This window comes from Spermophilus citellus (genome assembly GCF_964194105.1).
Source record: "Spermophilus citellus genome assembly, chromosome: 6".
NCBI classification, from domain to species: domain Eukaryota; kingdom Metazoa; phylum Chordata; class Mammalia; order Rodentia; family Sciuridae; genus Spermophilus; species Spermophilus citellus.
In genome coordinates this window covers 19,750,311-19,769,019 of record NC_138187.1, presented here as the reverse complement: position 1 = coordinate 19,769,019, position 18,709 = coordinate 19,750,311, and the positions used below count along the sequence as shown (strand labels likewise).

The following is an 18,709-nucleotide window of genomic DNA, read 5'->3' as shown; positions in this document are numbered from 1 at the left end:
AAAAAAAAAGTCTCCTGCGGGATTTTCTTTGGTGAAAATTCACAAAATCATTCTAAAATTTATATGGAAATGCAAAGAGTTGAAAATAGCTTGGACAATTTTAAAAGAAGCATGTCGAGACTTAGAAATCAGTGATTAACAAAATATAGCATTGTTGCAAGGAAAACCAAACTGGCCAGTGGAAACAAACAAACAAACAAACAAAAAAACCTCTAAAAACAGATTCATATATGACCACTTGATTCTCAGAAAAGACACCATTAAAAAGCTGTGGGGAAGCTGGGCACGGTGGTGCACGCCTGTGATCCCAGCGGTTTGGGAGGCTGAGGTGGGAGGATCACAAGTTCAAAGCCAGCCTCAGCAACTTAGCAATACCATAAGCAACATAGCAAGACTCTGTCTCAAAATAAAAAGTAAAATAGGCTGGGGATGTGGCTCAGTGGATAAGGGCCCGCGTTCAATCTCTAGTGGCAAAAAAATGAAAGCAGTAGGTAAAGAACATTAAAACACCCTGACATATTATCTGAATGTTCATATGGAAAAAAGAAACCTGGACTCCCCCGTCACACCATAGTAAAAACAAATTCCAGATACACTGTAGACCCAAATGTGAAACTAAAACACAACAAAATCATCTAGAAGGAAACATCATATTTTAGTGGACCCAGAGCAGAAAGCTCTGGGCATAAAGGAAAAGACTGATAAGTTTAGTTAAAAGGAAGAATTTTCCAGGGCTGGGATTGTGGCTCAGGGGTAGAGCACTCGCCTAGCAGGTGTGAAGCACTGGATTCGATCCTCAGCACCACAAAAAAATAAATCAACGAAAATAAAAAATGTCCACTGACAACTTTAAAAAAAAATTTAAAAATGAGACATTAAATTTTTTTCCAATAAGAAAATGTAAAAGAAACCAAAATTGGAACAAGAGAAGTATATACATGGCATCACATATATGCACATTTAGGAATCTTTTCCGATTCATAGACATATATTTCAAGTGCTAAAAACCATCTGGAGGGAGTGCATTGTCACTCAGTGTCCTCCACGTTCCGCTCCCTGTGCCAGGGCTGGCGGATAGAGCCCTGGAGCCCTCTGCGCCTGCCCTCTGCGCTCCCCAGGCTCCTCCGTGCGCTTCCCAACCTGGAAGGAACCGCTTCCCTTGTCTCCCGCTCTCCCCGGCGGCGGGAGGGGCAGTTCCTGGCGTCAGTCAATCCGTGTGGCCCAGGTGGGGGCCGCAGGGTGGAAAGTGAGAGCGGTGGGGGTGAAAAGTAAAATGGGCCGTTTCCCCAAGGAACCAAGAAGAAACCAAGAGGCGGGGGGAGGGACTCCCCAGAGGGGCCATAAACCAGAGCCGACAGTGGCTGGAAGCAGAAGTGTCACTTCGGGACTTCCCGAGAGGGAACCCAGAACCAAGCTGCGACGTCCGCTGGGTCTTCCAGGGCCTCTTGTGACCTGCCCTGGGGCTGCTCAGTTCCGAGCCTGGCTCCACCTTTCTGTCCCCTCTACCCGCTGCGCACCAGGTGCCACCAGCTTGGTCAGCTCGCGGCTCACCTGGTGCTGACACCTGGCATGTGCCCTCTCGGCCACAGAACCCTCTGCTCTGCTGGGCCTGGCAGCCTCCCATGCAGTCCTCCAAATTCAGTCCAAATGTCGCCTCCTCTGTTGATCTCTGGCCCCCCACGGAGTGAGAGTCGCCCCTTCCTCTGGAGTGCACCCCTCCACCAAAGCCCAGAGCCAGGGTGTTTTCTTCTCAGCGTCCCCGCCTTAAATTCAGTGCCCTGTGGATCTTATGTACTTGAGGAGGATAAAATCTCCAATGCTCCACCTTTCCCCTCACCTCAGGACCTTTGCACGCACCACTCCCTCTGCTGAGGACGCTTTCCCCCCAGCTTCTTTGCATTTCCATCCTCATATTTCAACCTCAGTGACGCCTCTTCGAAGAGGCCATTCACTCTGTCAGAAGTGGATCTTCTCTGCAGTCCCCAGCCCACACTCTTAGGCTCAGTTTAGTGGACGTCTCTGGGCTGAAGCCCAAGCGCCCAGAGGTTGGGTGGTTGACCTCTCTGTTCCCGCAGTATTTTCCTCGTGCACGGCGCGGGGTCTGGAATGGAGCCCAGGCTCCACCAGCAGAGACGAAAGATGGAGAACGGATTCAAGAAAGCGAGGCGGGTAGGTGCAGGTAAGGAGGAGTAGCCCTGAGAGGTCCCTGTCCCCAGAGTCACCCTCTCTCCTCCCTCAGCTCCCAGAGTCTGAGTGCTGGTGACGGCTGTCATCAGATTAGTGACCAGGAGCTTCCGGAGGAGGGCGGCGGACGGCCGGGCTCACCTGCAAGCTCTCACCTGAGCAGAGTCTCAGGCGGCCCTGGGCCAGAAAGGAGCCTCTGCTGCAAACCCAGGGTGGGCCTCGTCCCCCTCTCAGGCTCTCCTGGGCCTCGGCCTCCCATCTGTCTAATGGAGCGGGGAGCCTGGGGGGAGGGGGTGCCCGTGGCGTTGGCCGGCTGGGTCATGCCCTCTGGGGACTGGTGTGCAAGGGCCTCGCCCTGAGCGCTCGGTGCGTGGGGAAGGGCCTCCCCCTGCAGCCTCCCGGCCTCCCCCTGAGCACCTGCTGCACTCCCCTGGCCCAGGAGCTGGCGCGCACCCCGGGCCGCACCCTCCCCTGCCTGAGTCCTGCGTCCCAGAAGCCTCCGCGCCCAGGCTGCGCCCTCTCCCAGCTCCGGCGGCCCTGCAGCCCCGGGGAGGCGTGAGGCAGCTGCAGGATGCTCTCAACCGCAGCTGCTGGGGCCTGGAGGCAGGAAGGCGGGGCCCACGAGCAACTGCCCCTCCATCCCTGGCCAACCAGGGCAGGACCAGGTGCTCCTGGGCAGTAACCAGGCAGGAGACTGGGTGTCGCTCATTCACCCTGGAGAGAGCCGCAGCCGCTTGGCAGATGAGGAAACTGAAGCCCAGAGAGGCCCAGAGCCTCTGCTGTGGTCACACAGCCAGGAAGGGCTGGTGCACCTGCCTCCCTGGGGACCATTGGGGTGGCTGGACCCTTCTTGAGGGCTGCAAGGACCAGCAGCCTGGTCCCCCATTGAGGGCCCCTGCTGTGATCTGGGGAATATTCTCAGGTTGTCTCAGAAGTTCCAAGTTTACTCAGCACTCTCCTTTGAGCTGTCGTGAAAAGTCCCTTTGGCAGAGGCCAGGGCAGGGAGTGGGGGGGTGGCACCCAGGAGCCTTGGGGGAGGGTGCTCCTCCCACTCCTTCCCCTCCCCCTCGGGTTTCTGGGGCCCTGGAGAGCCCGTGGGGAAGGGGGCGTGGAGCAGAAGGACCCTCTTCCTCAGGAAGGTGTGAGTTCCCAGATGCAAGATGGCTCCCTGGGTGGCCCTAGAAACCCCTCCTGCCTCTCTGGGCCTCAGCTTCCCCATCTGTGCAGTGGGGGCACAATCACCAAAAGAGCTGTCATTGTTGAACTCAGAGCATGTCAGACTCTATGCCAGGTAACAGTCGAAGACATTATCATCCATAGTATTAAAGTAAAACCACCCAGGAGGCCAGGAGGCCGAGGCAGGAGGATCACAAGTTTGAGGCCAGCCTCAGCAACTAAGTCTGACCCTACACAATGTCGTGAGACCTGCCTAAAAGAAAAAAAAAAATTTAAAAAGGCCTGGGGATGTGGCTCAGTGGTAAAGCACCTCTGGGTTCCATCCCCAAGACCCCTCTGCCCCCCTCCAAAAGAGTAAAACCTACTGGTCCTAAGCACATGCTCCTCATCAGAGCCTGTGTGCTCCGCTGGCTTTGGCTGTCTGTGTTACCGAGCCCAGGACCCGGGGAGGTGTCTGACCCCCTAGTATGTGCTCAATAAAAACCCTCCGAACAAATTCTCACGACCAACCTGAGCGGGGTGCTCTGGTTCCTGTTCTTATAGAGCCCCGATTCTTGTCCTTACAGACATTTCCTCCTGTCACAGACAAGCAACTGGGGTTCAGAGAGGTCACAGGAACACTCCCTCAGGTCCCACGGGCACTAAGTGGGAGAGCTGGGATTTGAACCCGGTTCCTTCTGATTCCAAAATCACGGTCAGCCGCGTACCCGTGAGTCAGCTCAGCGCCCCCAGTGACCACAGGGACCCCGCTCAGCCTCCGGAGGCTGCTCTCCTCTCCTGCAGGTCTCCCCAGCCCGGCACCGCCACCGTCCCCTCCCCTGGTCACCTCAAGGCGGTGGCCCACCCTCCCTCTCTCCTCTTGGGGACTCCGGCCGACCTTGCTGGGGAGGCGGGAGCCGTGGGCTCAGGCTCAGCCTGGGTCTTGCTCTCCTGAGCCCCCTCTGTGGGGCCAAGCAAAGACCCCGACACCCCCAGGGCAGGGCAGACCAGGCTCCCGCAGGACCTACGGTGGGGACCCCATGACCAGGGTCCCCACCTGGCCACGGCCCACTCCCCCGGAATGGATGCCCAGCCGTCCTGATGGGTGGCCCTTCTCAGAAGGTGCCCTGTGACGTGAATCTTCTTTTCCTGTCACCCTGTCCCACGGGTGGTGACCTTGCCATGGTGTGCACTGAGCTGGGTATTTCCTGGTCACAGTGAACCTGGGGCAAAGACGTCCCTGCAGAGCCTCAGTCTTGCCATCTGTGAAATGGGCTGGGTCCCCTGAGGGTCGTGGGAGGTCCTCAAGTCCTGGGATGGTACGCCCTGGGGCCGGGAGGCCAGGCAGGCAGGGCTGCTGTGTCCCGGGACGTCCCCACACCCTCTGCCACTCGGGGGTCCGGCCCCTCCCCCCATGGCTCAAGGTTCCTCATGGTACAAACTCCCTCTCTAAAAGGTCACCTTGTTATGACCTTGAGTCCTGACAGACAGCCCTCCCTTGTCCCCGTGTTACACATGTGACAAACGAGGACACGAGGCGAGACCAAGCGGAGATTTGCCTGAGCTCACCAGCCTGGGAAGGCACATGGCCAGACTCTCCGGCCAGGTTTTCCCCAGTCACCATGTGCTCTGAACCCCCAAGGGAGCCACTGCTGTCCCAGGAGCAGCCTCGGGGCTCCTTCAGGCCCCTGCACTGCGTCCTGGGCTCCTGCTGGGCAGAAACTGCCACCCCTCCCGAGTGTCCTGAGTCCTTTCCCCACACCTAGCTCCCCTGTGGCTCTCCACCCGGTCACTAAGCTCCTCACTCCCCCTCCTCCACACACAAGAGGAGTGGCCTCTTATCATCTGACCCACCCCCAGGCTTCATAATAAAGACCAGGAGAGGGCCTCGGGGTCACCTGGTTTGACTGCCCACCTGCCTTATCCTAGTTGAGGCCCAAAGGAAAATCGTCCTCCGTCTCCAGGTTTCATTTCCTGTGAAATGGGCGCCTAGCCGGGTTTTGAAGGATGGGATAAAATACAGGTGACAAAACACAGACGCCCTGGCTGACATCTCTGCCCGCCAAAACGGCCTGGGAGGCTGCAGTCTCTGCCCCTGTGCCCACTGTGGCCTGGCACCGATGCCCAGGACCCAGGCGATGGAGCCCCTGATTCTTGGAGGCTGGTTTCTGTAGACGGGTCATCTCAGCCATGCCCCTGCCTCGGGGCCCTGAGCTCCCTGCAGAGCCACATCAAAGACCTCCAGTCATTCCGAGCCGGGCCAAGCCGGGGACTCCAGCCCCACTCTGCCCACTGGCATGAAGCTTCTGTGACTCCGTGTCCCCAGGCGCCACCTGCCCACAGCGCTCGGAGCCCTCCGGTTGGGCACTGAGGCAGGTCCTCCTGGGGGAGAAGTTGTCCTGCCCGGGGACAGCGACAGGACCTAGTTACCTGCTCCTGCAGTGTCTTCCTCAGAAACCCATTCCGTGGTCCCCACGATCGGGTGGCCTCCCGGGTGGAGGCAGCTGGCCTCGGCGGAGGACGGGAGTCGAGGTGAGAGAGGAGGGCAGGGTCCAGCCGGGGTGGCGATCCACACCCTGCCCCGCGTCGGCCACCGCACGGGTCACCCAGGCCGAGGGACGGCGGGACTCTGGGAGGGTGGGACGCAGGCGACAGGAGCGCGGGGCAGGGACCCGCTGGCCGCCCGGGGTGGACGAGGCCCGGGGACAGCCTCAGGCGCAGCCCGGGAGAAGCAGGCGGGTGCCCGGGCGCGGGGCCCTCGGCCACCCGGCGGAGCGACGCCCGTGGGTCTGTGCGAGGCGGCGGGCGGCTGCCATCCCTGTCGCCGCGGCGGGCGGAGGAGGATGTGGCCAGGCCGCCCCGCCCCCGCCCGCCCCTCCCCGCAGAGCAAGGTGGGGACCGGCCAGGCGGCGCCCTGTGCTCGCCAAAGGTCACCCAGCAAGCCGCGGGGGCCGCCAGGACGACATCTGCCTCCGGGGGACAGGTGACATCATCCCCACAAGCCTCTCAGTGACCACGAGGGAGCCACTTCCCACAGATGTGCAAATAGAGGCTGGAGGCTGAAGGGGTATGGGGACGCTCAGTGGCCCCACCTCTGGGGCACAGAGAAGGCTGAGCCCTGGGGACAGAGCCTGTCCAGGCGTCCTGGAGACCCCCCTGTCCCTCTGCAAACTGGCCTGTCCCATCAGCCACGCGCCTGCCTGCCCACTGGGTCTGAGCAGCCCCGGTGACACCGACTCTCCCCACCTCTGTCTCCTGCACCAGGCCCCTGGGGGAGGTCCCTGAAGGCAGTCCCCATGTCCTTGAAGGCAGAATCCCCGGGGCCCCTGTGCCAAGGCCTGCTTTGCCCTTCTCTCAAATAGAGACACCCAAAGGCTGGCCACAGGGACCATGGGGACACGGGGACTCAAACAGAGACTAGAGAGAGACGGAGAGAGGTTCTGTCTCCTAACAAGCCCGAGGCGCAGGACAGGTTCAAATGTCTCTGGATGACATTTAAGAGACCAGGGGACATAACCAGCTTACGCCCTGCAGCCTCCAAAGAGGAACTCGCTCATCACCGTGACCACCGCAAGACCACCTGGCACCTCGGGGCACCGCCATCTGGGCTCATCCTGCCAACCCTGGGGGCAGGGGGGACTCGTCCCACTTTTCGGATGGAGAGAGGCTCAGAGAGACCGTCCCTCAAGCTGCTGGCGGGAGCTGGGATTTGAACCTGGTGCTTCTGTCCCTAAGCTTGCCCCCGAGTGTGGAAAGGAAATGTGTCCAGAGGGGGGGGGGGACGTGCTGGGTCCGCGTGGATGCCTGTCCAGCCCCCATCCCGCCGTGGACTCAGCTTTGGGGAGCAACTTACAGATGCTCCTCAAGGCCAGTCCAGGGGGACAGAGAAGGCCTCTTGCATGTTATTTCTTGACATATGTGCCTTTTTCTTTTTCTAGCCATGTTTTGAGGAACTTGGGACAAATTCCCCTGTGGTCACTCTGCAGGCTGTGGGTCCTGTACACAGCCCCAAAGAAAGTCTTTGCCCTGACAACCGGAATATCTCCCGAGCTCCGGAGAGCAAATCTTGGGAAGGAAACCAGCTTGCTCTTTCTTGTTCTCTTGATCTTCAAAGTGAATCTTCTGATACGGCGCCCTGCAATTGGTAGCCATTGGAAGATCATAAGGAGGAGTAAGAGATGACGAATTTGTGAGGGGCTCGCTTTGTACGAGGGGGTGAAGGACTTTAAGGATTTTCAAAGACTTTAAAAATCACTGGAGAGGACAGCTACCATCCTCGTCCATCGTTTCCCCTTGTGGGACAGATGAGGAAACAGAGGTTCAGAGAGGTTAATGATTTGTCTAAGGTCACACAGTTGGTGAGTTAGAATTTGAATTCAGTCATTTGGACTCCAGAGCCCACACTCGAGATAACTCACTTCACTTCAAGATAAAAAAAAAAGTGGGGGGTGGACAGCGACGTGGGCAAGGTTTTAGGCAGTGCAAAGGTACTGAGGCAGAACCCATGTGGCTTGCTCCAAGCGCACAGGGACACAGTGGCAGCAGAGACCAACTGGGGGAGGGGCGGAAGGTCACACTCATTGCATGCCACCTGGGAGGAAAGCAGATTTTGTTCCAGTGGAAATGGGGAGTCATCTCTGGCTTTCAAGGGGTGGCTTAGTCTAATTTGCATTTTCAAGAGTGCTCAGGGAAGGCACAGGCTGTGTGTGGGACACAGCAGGGGCCACTTAGTCCCTTAGTACCTAAAAAGAAGATGGTTTGGGGACTGGAAATTTAACAGCTGCCAGGGCCACATCCCCACCCCCAGAAATGGACGTGAGGTGTCCTCTGGGGCCGGTGCCTCTGGGTCTGCCCAGTCTCAGGAGTGTGGCCCGCGGAAGGGAGGCGTGGTGGGACCTCTGGGGCCCTCGCAACCCCGGAGGGCTCAGAGCTGGTCACCGGGAGGAAGTGGTCTCTCTGCCTTTCAGTCAAGTGGTCTCCTGGGGGGAAAATAATTGCGACAGCCCCTCCCTCGGCCATTTCCTCTTTTTTATTTTTATTTCCACAGCTCCTTTGAGGTATTATTTATATAACATCAAATGCAGCCACTGAATTCAGTTCAATTAGTTCTAGAAAATGTGTCGGATTGTGCAACTCACCATGATCTAATGTTGGGAAATTTCCATCATCACACACACAAAAAAACAAAACAAACAAAAAAAAAAACCCCCAACAATCCCTTGGGCCTCTTTGCAGCCAGTTCCCGACTCCCACGTGCTTGGTCATCCTCTGCCAATTTTTTAAATTGCATTGCTTATCATTGTTGGGTTGTAAGAGCTCTTTACATATTCTGGATACTTGACCTTTATCAGATAGATGGTCTGCAAATATTCTTTCTCAATTTTCTGCATCGTCTTGTTGCTTTCTGAGTAGTGTGCTTTCATGTACAAGAGTTTTGGGGGCGTTGAATCCTGAGCTGTTTAACCACTGAGACACATCCCCAGCCCATTTTCTGTATTTTATTTTGAGATAGAGTCTTAATAAATCGCTTAGGGCCTCACTAAATTGCTGAGGCTGGCTTCGAACCTGCCGTTCTCCTGCCTCAGACTCCCAAGTTGCTGGGACTACAGGCGTGCAACACTGCACCCAGCAGTAAAAGAATTTTTAATTTTTTCATCCCCAGGCCCCCCCCCACTATTTTTTAATGTTTTGAGCCAGGGTCTTGCTAAGTTGCTTAGGGCCTTGCTAAATTTTGGAGGCTGGCCTTGGACTTGTGATCCTCCTTCCTCAGCCTCCCAAGCTTCTGGGATTATAGGCATGTACCACTGCACCCAGCAAGAGCTTTTAATTGTTATAAAGTACAGTTTCTCTTTTTCTTTCTTTGTGCTTTTGAGTCACATCTAAGAAGGATCCGTTACCAAATCGAAGATCATAAAGATTTTTTTCCAGTGTTTTTTTTTTTTTCCCTGAGATTTTTATTGTTCTGTTACTTCTTCTGTTTAGGTCTCTGACCCATTTTATATTCATTTTGGTGTATGGTGTGAGATAAGGGTCAAACTTTGTCGTTTCACATATAGATCTATCCAGTTGCCCCAGCACCATTAAATAAATAAATAAACAAGTAATATTTCTTGATTAAATATAAATCACCAAATATAAATATTTAATTAATTAGCTAAGAGACCATTCTTTCCCCCATTGAATTGTCCTGGCATCCTTATGGGAAATCACCTGACTCATGCCGTTTATTTCTAGACTCCTGACCTGGATGTCAACAGACGGACGACGTCCTTGGTCAAATGTGTGTCCCTGGGCCAACAGCCCAAGGTCCCTGAACACAGCGGCTCTGTAGTGAGTCTTGATCTTGTTGTTCTAACAGCTGTTTGGGCTCTTCTCTTGCAATTCCACATGAGCTTTAGAATCAACTTCTTCACTCAAAAGAAAAAGACACCAGTCGAGAGGTGAAGCATGCCCATAATCCCAGGCACTGGGGAGGCTGAGGCAGGAGGATCACAAGTTTGAAGGCCGTGTGGGAAACCAAGGGAGACCTTGTCTCAAAAAAAAAAAAAAAAGTACAAAGGGCCAGGGATGGGGATGTAGCTCAGCCCAGCACCCAAAATAAATAAATAAATAAATTAATTAATTAATTAAAAGAAAGTACATTGGGATTTTCAGAGGGATTGCGTTAAATTCATAGAGTGCTGTAAACCTGAAGATTGCTGTCTCAATGACCTTACGCCTTCCACTTCACCAAAAATTTACTTAGGTCTTCTTTGATTTTTCTCAGTGACGTTTCTTGCCACTCCTTAGTTTTATCTGTCCCCAGGGGTTTTATTGCTCTTGATGCTGTTGTGATGGACAGTTCTTCCTTGTCACCTCAGGCTGGGCTGCTCCTCGCTGGTACCTTGAGACCCCGTGCGTTTCTGCAGGTCAATTTCTATCCTTCCACTTGGCCCAAGTCGTGTTTTGGTTCTAGTCATTTCTTTGCCGATTCTTGAGGCTCTTCTCTATTTAGGATCAACGGCATCTGTCAATCGAGGTCGTGTTTCTTCTTCCTTTCTATTTGGAAACTTTTTATCGCTGCCTCTTGCTGATCTGTTCGGGTTTGAACTCCGGGTATCCTGCTGAGGAGTGCTGGCCAAGAGGGCACCATTCTTGTTCCCAATCTTAGGGGAACATCTTCCATTTTTCATCCGCTGACTGTGAGGTTTCATATCCGACCCTTGTCGAGTTGAAGGAATTCCCTTGGATCCCTATTTTGCTGAGGGTTTCAGTCCTGCAAGGGTATTGAATTTTGTCAGATGCTTTTCTGCATCAATATAAATGATCGCATGGTGTTTGTCCCTTTCTTCTGTGAATATGGTATACCATGTGGCTTCACCTTATATTGAACTATCCTTGCATTCCTGAGGTTTGGTCCTGCTATATAAACTCTTCAAGGGGCTGTAGGACTCTGTTTTCTGGTATTTTGTCGAGGAATTTTTTGCATCTATGTTCCCAAGGGATGCTCATCTGTGACGTCCTTGTTTGGATTTGGTATCATAGAATGACTTAGGTAATATTTCCTCCTTTTGTGTTTCGTGGAAGAAATTAAAAAGGAATGAGGTTAATTCTTCTTGAAATGTTCCATACAATTCATCCATTGACTTTTCTTGGCTGGGAGGTTTTGGGTTGGTAATTCAACTCTTATTTTGTGATATGTCTCTTGGGGTTTTCTATTTCTTCATGAGTCAATTTTGGTAATTGGTTTTGGTGAGACTTTTGAAGTCTCCAGTGATTCCATATTGTTTCTAGAAATTTGTCCTGTTCATTGAATTTGTTGGCATACGATTGTTCATCAGAGGATCCTTTTTGCTTCTGTAGAGTTGGTAGTAATGTCCCCACTTCTGTTTCTGATTACATGAAAGAAATCTTGCTTGTACTAAAGCTATCATCAATTTGTATTTGTGTTATATGCAGTTGAGCCTATATTTGGTTGAACAGTCACAGATTCAGATTTAGGTATGGATGCAGATGCAAATGTAGATCTAAATATATTCCTGACCCAAGAATGGGTATAAATATATCTCTTCTCCTAAGGGCAAAGATCAAGCAGGGCAGACAAGTAACAATCTCTGTTGAATCCCAGAAAATAAAACATAACACATTTTATCGCTCAGGGATTTTTGTTTTGTTTCATTTTTCTTCTGGTGCTGGGGACTGAATGCAGGGATGCTTTCTCACTGAGCCACATCGCCAGCCCTTTTTTTCTTTTTATTTGGAGACAGGGTCTCACTACTTTGTTGAGGCTGGCCTTGAGTTTGCAATCCTCCTGCCTCAGCCTCCTGAGCTTCTGGGATTACAAGCGTGTGCCCCTCAGGAACACTTAGCAACATTATTATTGCAGGTGCAAATGTTAAAACCAAATCAAACAAGCTTGGCTCAAACAGCCATGTGCTGCGACAGAAATTGTTGGCCATAAATTTGACAGAAAAAAAAAGTTAAGATCCCAGGGAATGATTGAGACAAGCCAACGTGTCCATCAGGCTGAGGTCACGGCTGGCTCAGCCTGGGCAACCTGGAAATCCCTGGACAAGGGAAGGTGCCGATTGGCACCTCTGCCAGGCTTCCTCCAGCGGTCCTGGGGCTGAGCCAGCTTGAGGTGCCAGTCTCTGGGGTTGGGGGAGGGAGTGAGGGTTGGGGGACTGATCAGGGTCTTTGGGTTGAGAAAAAGAACTGCCCATCTTCTCCCGCCCCCCTGCTGCTCACCAAGTTCCTCTCAGCTGACAGACAGACCTGCTTTTCCTTGTCAAGAGCTCGAGTTCAGTGGTCAGGGAGACTCACCAAGCCTGGAGCTTCTAGTATTGTAATTAGCAGCAGCATTTCAGGGTGTTCTGGTTTAGATACGGGGTGTCCTCCAAAAAGCTCATGTGTGAGAATGCAAGAAGGTTCAGAGGTGACGTGATAGGGTTGTGAGAGTCTTAACCTAGCCAGCATTAATCCCCTGGTAGGGATTAACTGGGTGGTAACTGCAGGCAGAGAGCATGTGGCTGGAGGAGGTGGGTCACTTGGGGTGATCTTGGGGGTCTGTGTTTTGTCCTTGGTGAGAGGACCAAGGTGGCCACGTCCTGAGCTACTTCCCTCCACCACATGGGTACGCCATGATGTTCTGCCACACCTTGGACCCAGAGCAGTGGTAAGCCACCTGTGGACAGAGACCTCTGAAACCGTGAGCCCCCCCACCCAAATAAACTTCTCCTCCTCTAAAATTGTTCTTCTCAAGTTTTTCTTTTTTTTTTGGTCACAGCAGTCACAAATCTAACTAAAACAGAAATTGGTATGGAGAAGTTGCTGCTTTGCCTGAACCTGACCCTGTCGTGTGGAAGCTCGGGGAGCTTTTGGGAACTTGTCCAAGGATGTTTGGAAAGTTTAGAGATGAAAACTGGAAAGGCTCTCGGGTGTTGTAAGTGGAGCTTAGCAGGAAATTCAGCCGGGAGTCAAAGACCAGAACCTGGTAGGACAACAGACAATAAAGACTGTGCTCACGAGGTTTTAGAGGAGAAAGGACACTGTTGAAACTGGACTTCAGGCCATCCACATTAGGTTCAGGCTAAGAACTTGCCTAAATTTTGCCCAGGTCCTAAGACTTTGCACAAGGCTCCATGTAAAGGTGATGGGCTAATTGATCTGGCTGAGGAAATTTCAAGGCAACACAGTCTTGGGGAGGCGGCATGGGTATTGCTGGTGGCTTTTAGCCAAGTTGATTGTGATCATCAGAAGCAGAAAGCAGAGCAGAAAAATTTGAAACACTTGGACTTGAAACGTGGGAGTAAAACTGTGGCTAAAGTTGTGGTTGTTAAAGACATTTTAGCCACAAAAGAGAAGCTGCTAAGTGCTTTATCCGGAAACAGTAGGGAAGACGGCTTGAGGGTACCTCATGTATTGGCCAGACCACACTCGTCTCTGGCTCCAGGGTGTGAAAATTAAAAATCCCTTTGAGAAGAGATCCTGAGGGCTCCCAGCTTACACAGTGGGCTTGGGCAGTTGCTTTGCCAGGTCCAGACCCCAGGTATTCCGAGGCGTGGCTACTGATAGAGGTGGAGGCAGAGTTTGGAGTCCACCAGGTGGGGTTAGTTCTGCAGAGGGAGGAGGTCAATGAGGCTTCCACCAAGATCCCAAAGGGAAGGCGGGGGAGGCCAGGCAAAGTACAGAATGGATGGAGTCCCTGTGGGCAGCCCCCGAGAGGGCGTGCATAGAGACAAGAGGCTGAGAGAGGCCAAAAGAGCCAGCAAGGTCCAGGGGCAAAGCTACACCAACCCTTGGGAGAGAACATGACCATGTCCTGTGCCCCAGGTGCTGGGTATAGAGCTACTGGACCTGTCCGTCCAGCTGGATTTCAGTCCTGCTTTGGTCCCATCCCTTCTTTCTGTGTCTCCGCTCCTCCATGGAGGAGTGGAAATAGTTACTTTGTACTTTTACATATTGGACGAATGTAACTTTCTTTTTGATATTTTGTAGGGGCACCATTGAGGGTTTGCCTTGAGTCTCGGGAGACTTTAGATTTGGACTTTTGGGCAATCCTATAACTGTTAGGACCCTGGGGACTCTTGGAAAGGGACTAAATGTACTTTGCTTTATGAGATGGGGATGAGCTTTTGGGGGGGCCAGGGGAAGAATGTTATAGTTTAGATATTAGATGCCCCCCAAAAGCTGACGTGTGACACAAGGAGAGAAGGTTTAGCGGTGACGTGGTTGGGGTTATGACAGCCTTCACCTAATGGTGCATTAACTGGGTGGCAACAGCAGGCAGAGAGGGTGTGGCTGAGGAAATGGGTCACTGGGTGTGCCCTTGGGGTATACACTTTGTCCTTGGTGAGAAGAGCTGTGTCTTCCTCTCTGCTTCCTGGTGGCCACATCCTGAGCTCCTTCCCTCCACCACCCTCTTCCACCATGATGCTCTGCCTCACCTTGGACCCAGAGCTACGGAGTTGGCTATCTGGGGAAGAGACCTCTGAAATGTTGAGCCCCCAAATAAACTTCTCCTCCTCTAAAATCGTTCTTGTCAGGTCTTTTGGTCAAAGCAGAAAAACCAGCTGGCGAAACCATTGAGCATCCTTAATCTCCAAACCCCATGTCTGAAATGCTTCAGACTTGGGAACTTTTGGGGGGACCCCCATGATGGCCATCAAAGGAAAACTTCCTACTTGACTTCAGTGCAGGGGCCCTAAAAATACTGTATGGAATTACCTTCAGGTGAATATAGAACATAAATTGACTTTCTGTTATGTCTCATTACCTACAGGCAAATGTTCCACAATCCCTCCCACCCACCCCGATCTGAAATCTGGAACATCCCTGGTCTCAGGCAAATGAGAGAAGGAGTTTCCTTTTGGCTTCAGCCAGTTTGGACCAGGTTGCTTTCGCTTATAGAAACCTGCACCGACTAGTAGAAAAAGCAGACATTCCGCCATGTGGGTTGCAGCTATAGCAGTACTTAGAGGGCAATGCGTAGCCTTAAAACCCAGGTGTTAAGAAAGAAGAAAAGCTAAAAAAAACCCCATGTTCCAGACATCGCTAAGTTAGAAAAGGACAGAAAAATAAACCCGGGAGAAAGAAAGAGAAGGGAAATAATAAAGATTAAAGCCAAGAGAAAGAGGAAGGAAACCAACCACAGAGACACTCCACCAAGCCCAGAGTCGGGGCTTTGGTGAGCCAGAATGGTGGGGGCGGGAGGGAACCGCCTCTTCGGGGAATGAGGAGGCCCCCTGTGGGTGGCAGGGAAAGAGGCATGAGACCCAGGAGGAAGCCAGAGCCGGGAGGGAAAGGCAGTGTCCAGAGCAGGGAGCGGGACCAACCTTGTCCCACGGCTGCTGGGAGCCACTGAAGGCTCTCAGGCGGGGAAGGGAGAGACGGAGCCGCAGGCCCTCAGAAAGGACCAGGCACCTGCAGGGCCCGGGGATCAGCTGCAAAGAGGGACCAGGGCTAATTGAAAAGGAGAAGCCAAGGAGCGTGCCCCCTTTGGTTTCCGGGAACTGGCAGCTGGCACAGGAGGAAACTGTCTGCATGTCACCTGTCACCACAGCTGCATGTCACCTGTCACCTGCAGCTCCCCCAGCACAAGCTTGCTTTCCTGAGGGGCCTTGGACCCCCAGGTGATGTCTGTGAGGCTGGGGGCTGGGGGTGCAGTGTCCCCCTGCACTGAACAGCACGTGAATGGAGCGTGTCCACAGGAATCTGGGCACGGTAGGGCTGGGTCATTCTGGGGTGGGCACCCGACCTGTGCATGGCAGGTGGCTTCAGTGTCCCCTGGTCTCTACCCCCAGATGCCTCCTCCCACCAAGCATGATCCTCAAATGCCTCTCCTCACATTGCCTCATGTCCCTTGGGGGACAAACCCGTGCCAGGCTGTGGACCACAGAGGGGACATCTGAAGTGCTGTCCCCACCCCCTGGGGACAGGTGAGGCCCTTCCTATTTTTGAGCCTCTGCACCCCACCTGACACATGGGGGTGAGGAGGCCCCCGGGGTGAGCCTGCAGACGCAAGGAGGTCCCACGTCTGCAGCCAGGGGCTCAACACAGGTGGCTGCTGGGGTTCTGTGCCTCGGTGTCAATCACTGTGAATCCCAGGGGGAGGGGCCAGGGGCCAGGATGGCGGTGGCACAGTCCCCCACCCGCTCCCCTGTCTCCCACCAGCCGGATCCACCTCAGGGACTCTTGCTGCCTCTACCTCCAAACCCAGAATCCACACGGAGGCCACCTCCCTGCTCTGAGCCACCAGCATCCTGGGCAGGTGGTTACGGCCACGGCTTCTCTCGCTGCAGACCCTGGGCCTCCCCACCGGGTCAGAGTGACCACATTAGACCCGAAGTGGGGTGAGCGTGTCACGCCCAGGTTCTGAACCCAGAGGCCTCCCAGCATCCACCCAGAGACTAAGACAACCTCCCCAGGGGCAGGTCCTCCCGTCCCAAAGTCGTCCCCTCCCCTCCTGCTCCTGCTCCAGGGCTCTGGTCACCTGGTGGCTCCAGCCTGCTCTCAGGGCCTGTGCACAGCTGCTCCCTCCGAGGACAGTGCTCTGCGGCTCCCTGTCCCTCCAGATGTTGGTGAAGCACACCCTCTTGCTTCTTCCAGCCTGTGGTCACACCTCCCCTCCCCCACAGGACCTGCCCTGTGTGTCCCCATGAGTGTCCCCTAGTCTCCTGGCTGGCTGCCCCCTGCACTCGCCTGGGCCCTGTGGGAGGGAAAGGGCTTCCTTCTGGATCCCCGGCCCCAGCACAGGGGCTGTTAGGTGCTCACTGGCTCTGCCCGCCCTCCTCTGGCCAGCCCCAATCCGCCGCTGCCCGTCACCCCAGGACACACACTGGCTCCTGCCAGCCCTGAGCCAGGCTGGCCACGGAGGACAGGCTGTTCCAGTGTCCAGCCCCAGCTGTGCTCCAGGGCTCTCCTGGAACCGCATCTCCTTTCTGGACAGTGAGCACACATTGAGCACCAACTGTATGCAGATGCTCTGCCTGGTTTATAGGCACTTGTGGGAGAATCCGGTGGGCAACCAGCCTCACCCCCAGCTGGACTCACACGGGCACAGCGGGGACCACCCTCTACCTCGGTGGCAGCTCTTCACCCCCTTCTCATTCTGTCTCCTCAAAGCCCCGTGAGCTGGCCTGGCAGAGGCTGGCCCGTCCAGGTGGGGGGCAGGTAGGTGACCAAGGAAAGACCAGGTTCTCTCTGCCTCCGCAGAAGGAGGACAGCGGGAGGGGCCTGATCCTCACAGTTCCAAGAGGACCGTCCGCAGCCCAGCCACCTCCAGCCACCGCAGACAGGGGCTGCCGACTCTTTGCCATCCACGCTCCCCTTGGCCCCCATGAAACGTCCCAACCGCTCTAAGACAGTCCTCCTGGGGGACACATATGTGCAGATACCGGTGAGTTCAACACAGGAACGAAAACAGCAACAGCGAGCACACATTGAGCGCCTACTGTATGCCAGATGGCAGTATCTTATTCATTCCCCCAAACAACTCTAGAAGGCGGGCGTCATCACTGGCCCGGATCACAGATGACGAAACCGAAGCCTAAGGAAATAAAGGAAGTGTCCCTGGTCGCACAGAAAAGAAGACCCCAAACGGCGATTTGGACCTCTGGGGCTTGGGGTCAATCAACATCGCGATCCTTCTCACAAAGCCCCACGCCAGCCCCCTCGGGTGCTCAGGAGCTCATTCACGGGCCTGTGTGTGCAAATGAGCACGTGAAACCCCAGCCTTACTCACACCCGTGTGCACCTGCGACCCAACAGCGCGGACGCAGCTTCCCGGGTAGCAGTGCGTCCTGCGACAGGCTGCGGAAGACCCCTCACGCTCCCACCCCATGTCCCCTGAACACGCCTGACATGGGCTCCATCTGCTCCTGCACCCGGCGGCCACCCCCTCCTGCTTCCATGCACTGGCGGGAATCCGAGGCTCCTCTCCTTAGAGCCACATGGTCCCACCTGAGCCAGGAGCAGGCAGGGTGCAGGGGACAGAGACTGGCATTAGGTCCAAGCATGCCTGGCACCCCAGGCTCTGTCAGTCCCTGAGACCAGATCACGCTCCAAAGGACAAAGTCCACATGCATTTGCAGATGCGCTACCCACCCACCCGTGCAAGCCCTTCAGCCTCCCATCCCCCAGCGCCCCCACCCCTCCCGCCAACAAGTTCTCTCCTCAGTCACCCACCTCCTCCCGGCAGCGCTGGCCCAGGGACAGCTGCTCTTCCAAGAGGCTGCAGCCCAGGGCGGATGGGCCGCGATGACTCGGCTTCCAGGCAGCCGGCTGGGTTTCGGTGCAGCCTCCCTTCCTCAAAGGGCCTCTGCTTTACTGAAAGTTCAAGCTGCCGTGGTTTCCCCACATTCACATGGGAAAAGGTCAAAGTCTCACAAAAATATTTACCAAGCACAGTCAGTCAGTCAGTCAACAAGCACTTACTGACAGCTGGAGCTCAGGGCCTGGGTGGGGGAGGTGGGGAGCACAGACCTCGGGCCGCAAAAGGGAGCTGCGGTCAGCCAGGAGGGGAGAGCAGCCCAGGAGGAGGGAGGCATTCACACAGAGCCTGGTGGCAGGACAGCTGGCCCTGGGCAGACCAAAGCAGCCATTCATGTGGCCCCCACAGCGGAGTCCTGGTGCGCCCGCAGCCCAAACCCACGGTCAACCAGCAAGGGACAGACCAGAGCCCCAGTCGCAGCCTCTGCTGCTCCCCACCAGCTCCGGGACTCTGCCCACCTGTCCTCCCGTGGACAGAGCCAGAGGACGGAGCCAGAGCTTGGGTGCCTGGGTCAGGACAGTCTCAGAAGCATCAGGGACCAGACAAAAGCTCCTGTTCATCCTTCGATGCATGTTCTGGTATATTCTTTCTCTTTTTTTTGGAGGGGATTGAAGCCAGGAG

The 18,709-nt window shown here is 54.6% G+C and overlaps 1 protein-coding gene across 3 annotated transcripts in view; it reads right to left on the bottom strand.

Annotated features, from left to right (window-relative positions):
* Positions 1–18,026, bottom strand: part of IL21R (interleukin 21 receptor) — a 45,161-nt gene extending 27,135 nt beyond the window's left edge. For 2 of the 3 annotated variants that reach the window (XM_081297245.1, XM_081297244.1), the window contains exon 1: positions 5,770–6,183. The gene's annotated coding sequence lies outside the window, so the exon portion shown is untranslated. Of the gene's footprint in view, positions 1–5,769; positions 6,184–18,003 lie in introns of those variants that run through there. The other variant, XM_081297246.1, reaches the window with a different exon arrangement.
* Between the last annotated feature and the right edge of the window lie 683 nt (positions 18,027–18,709).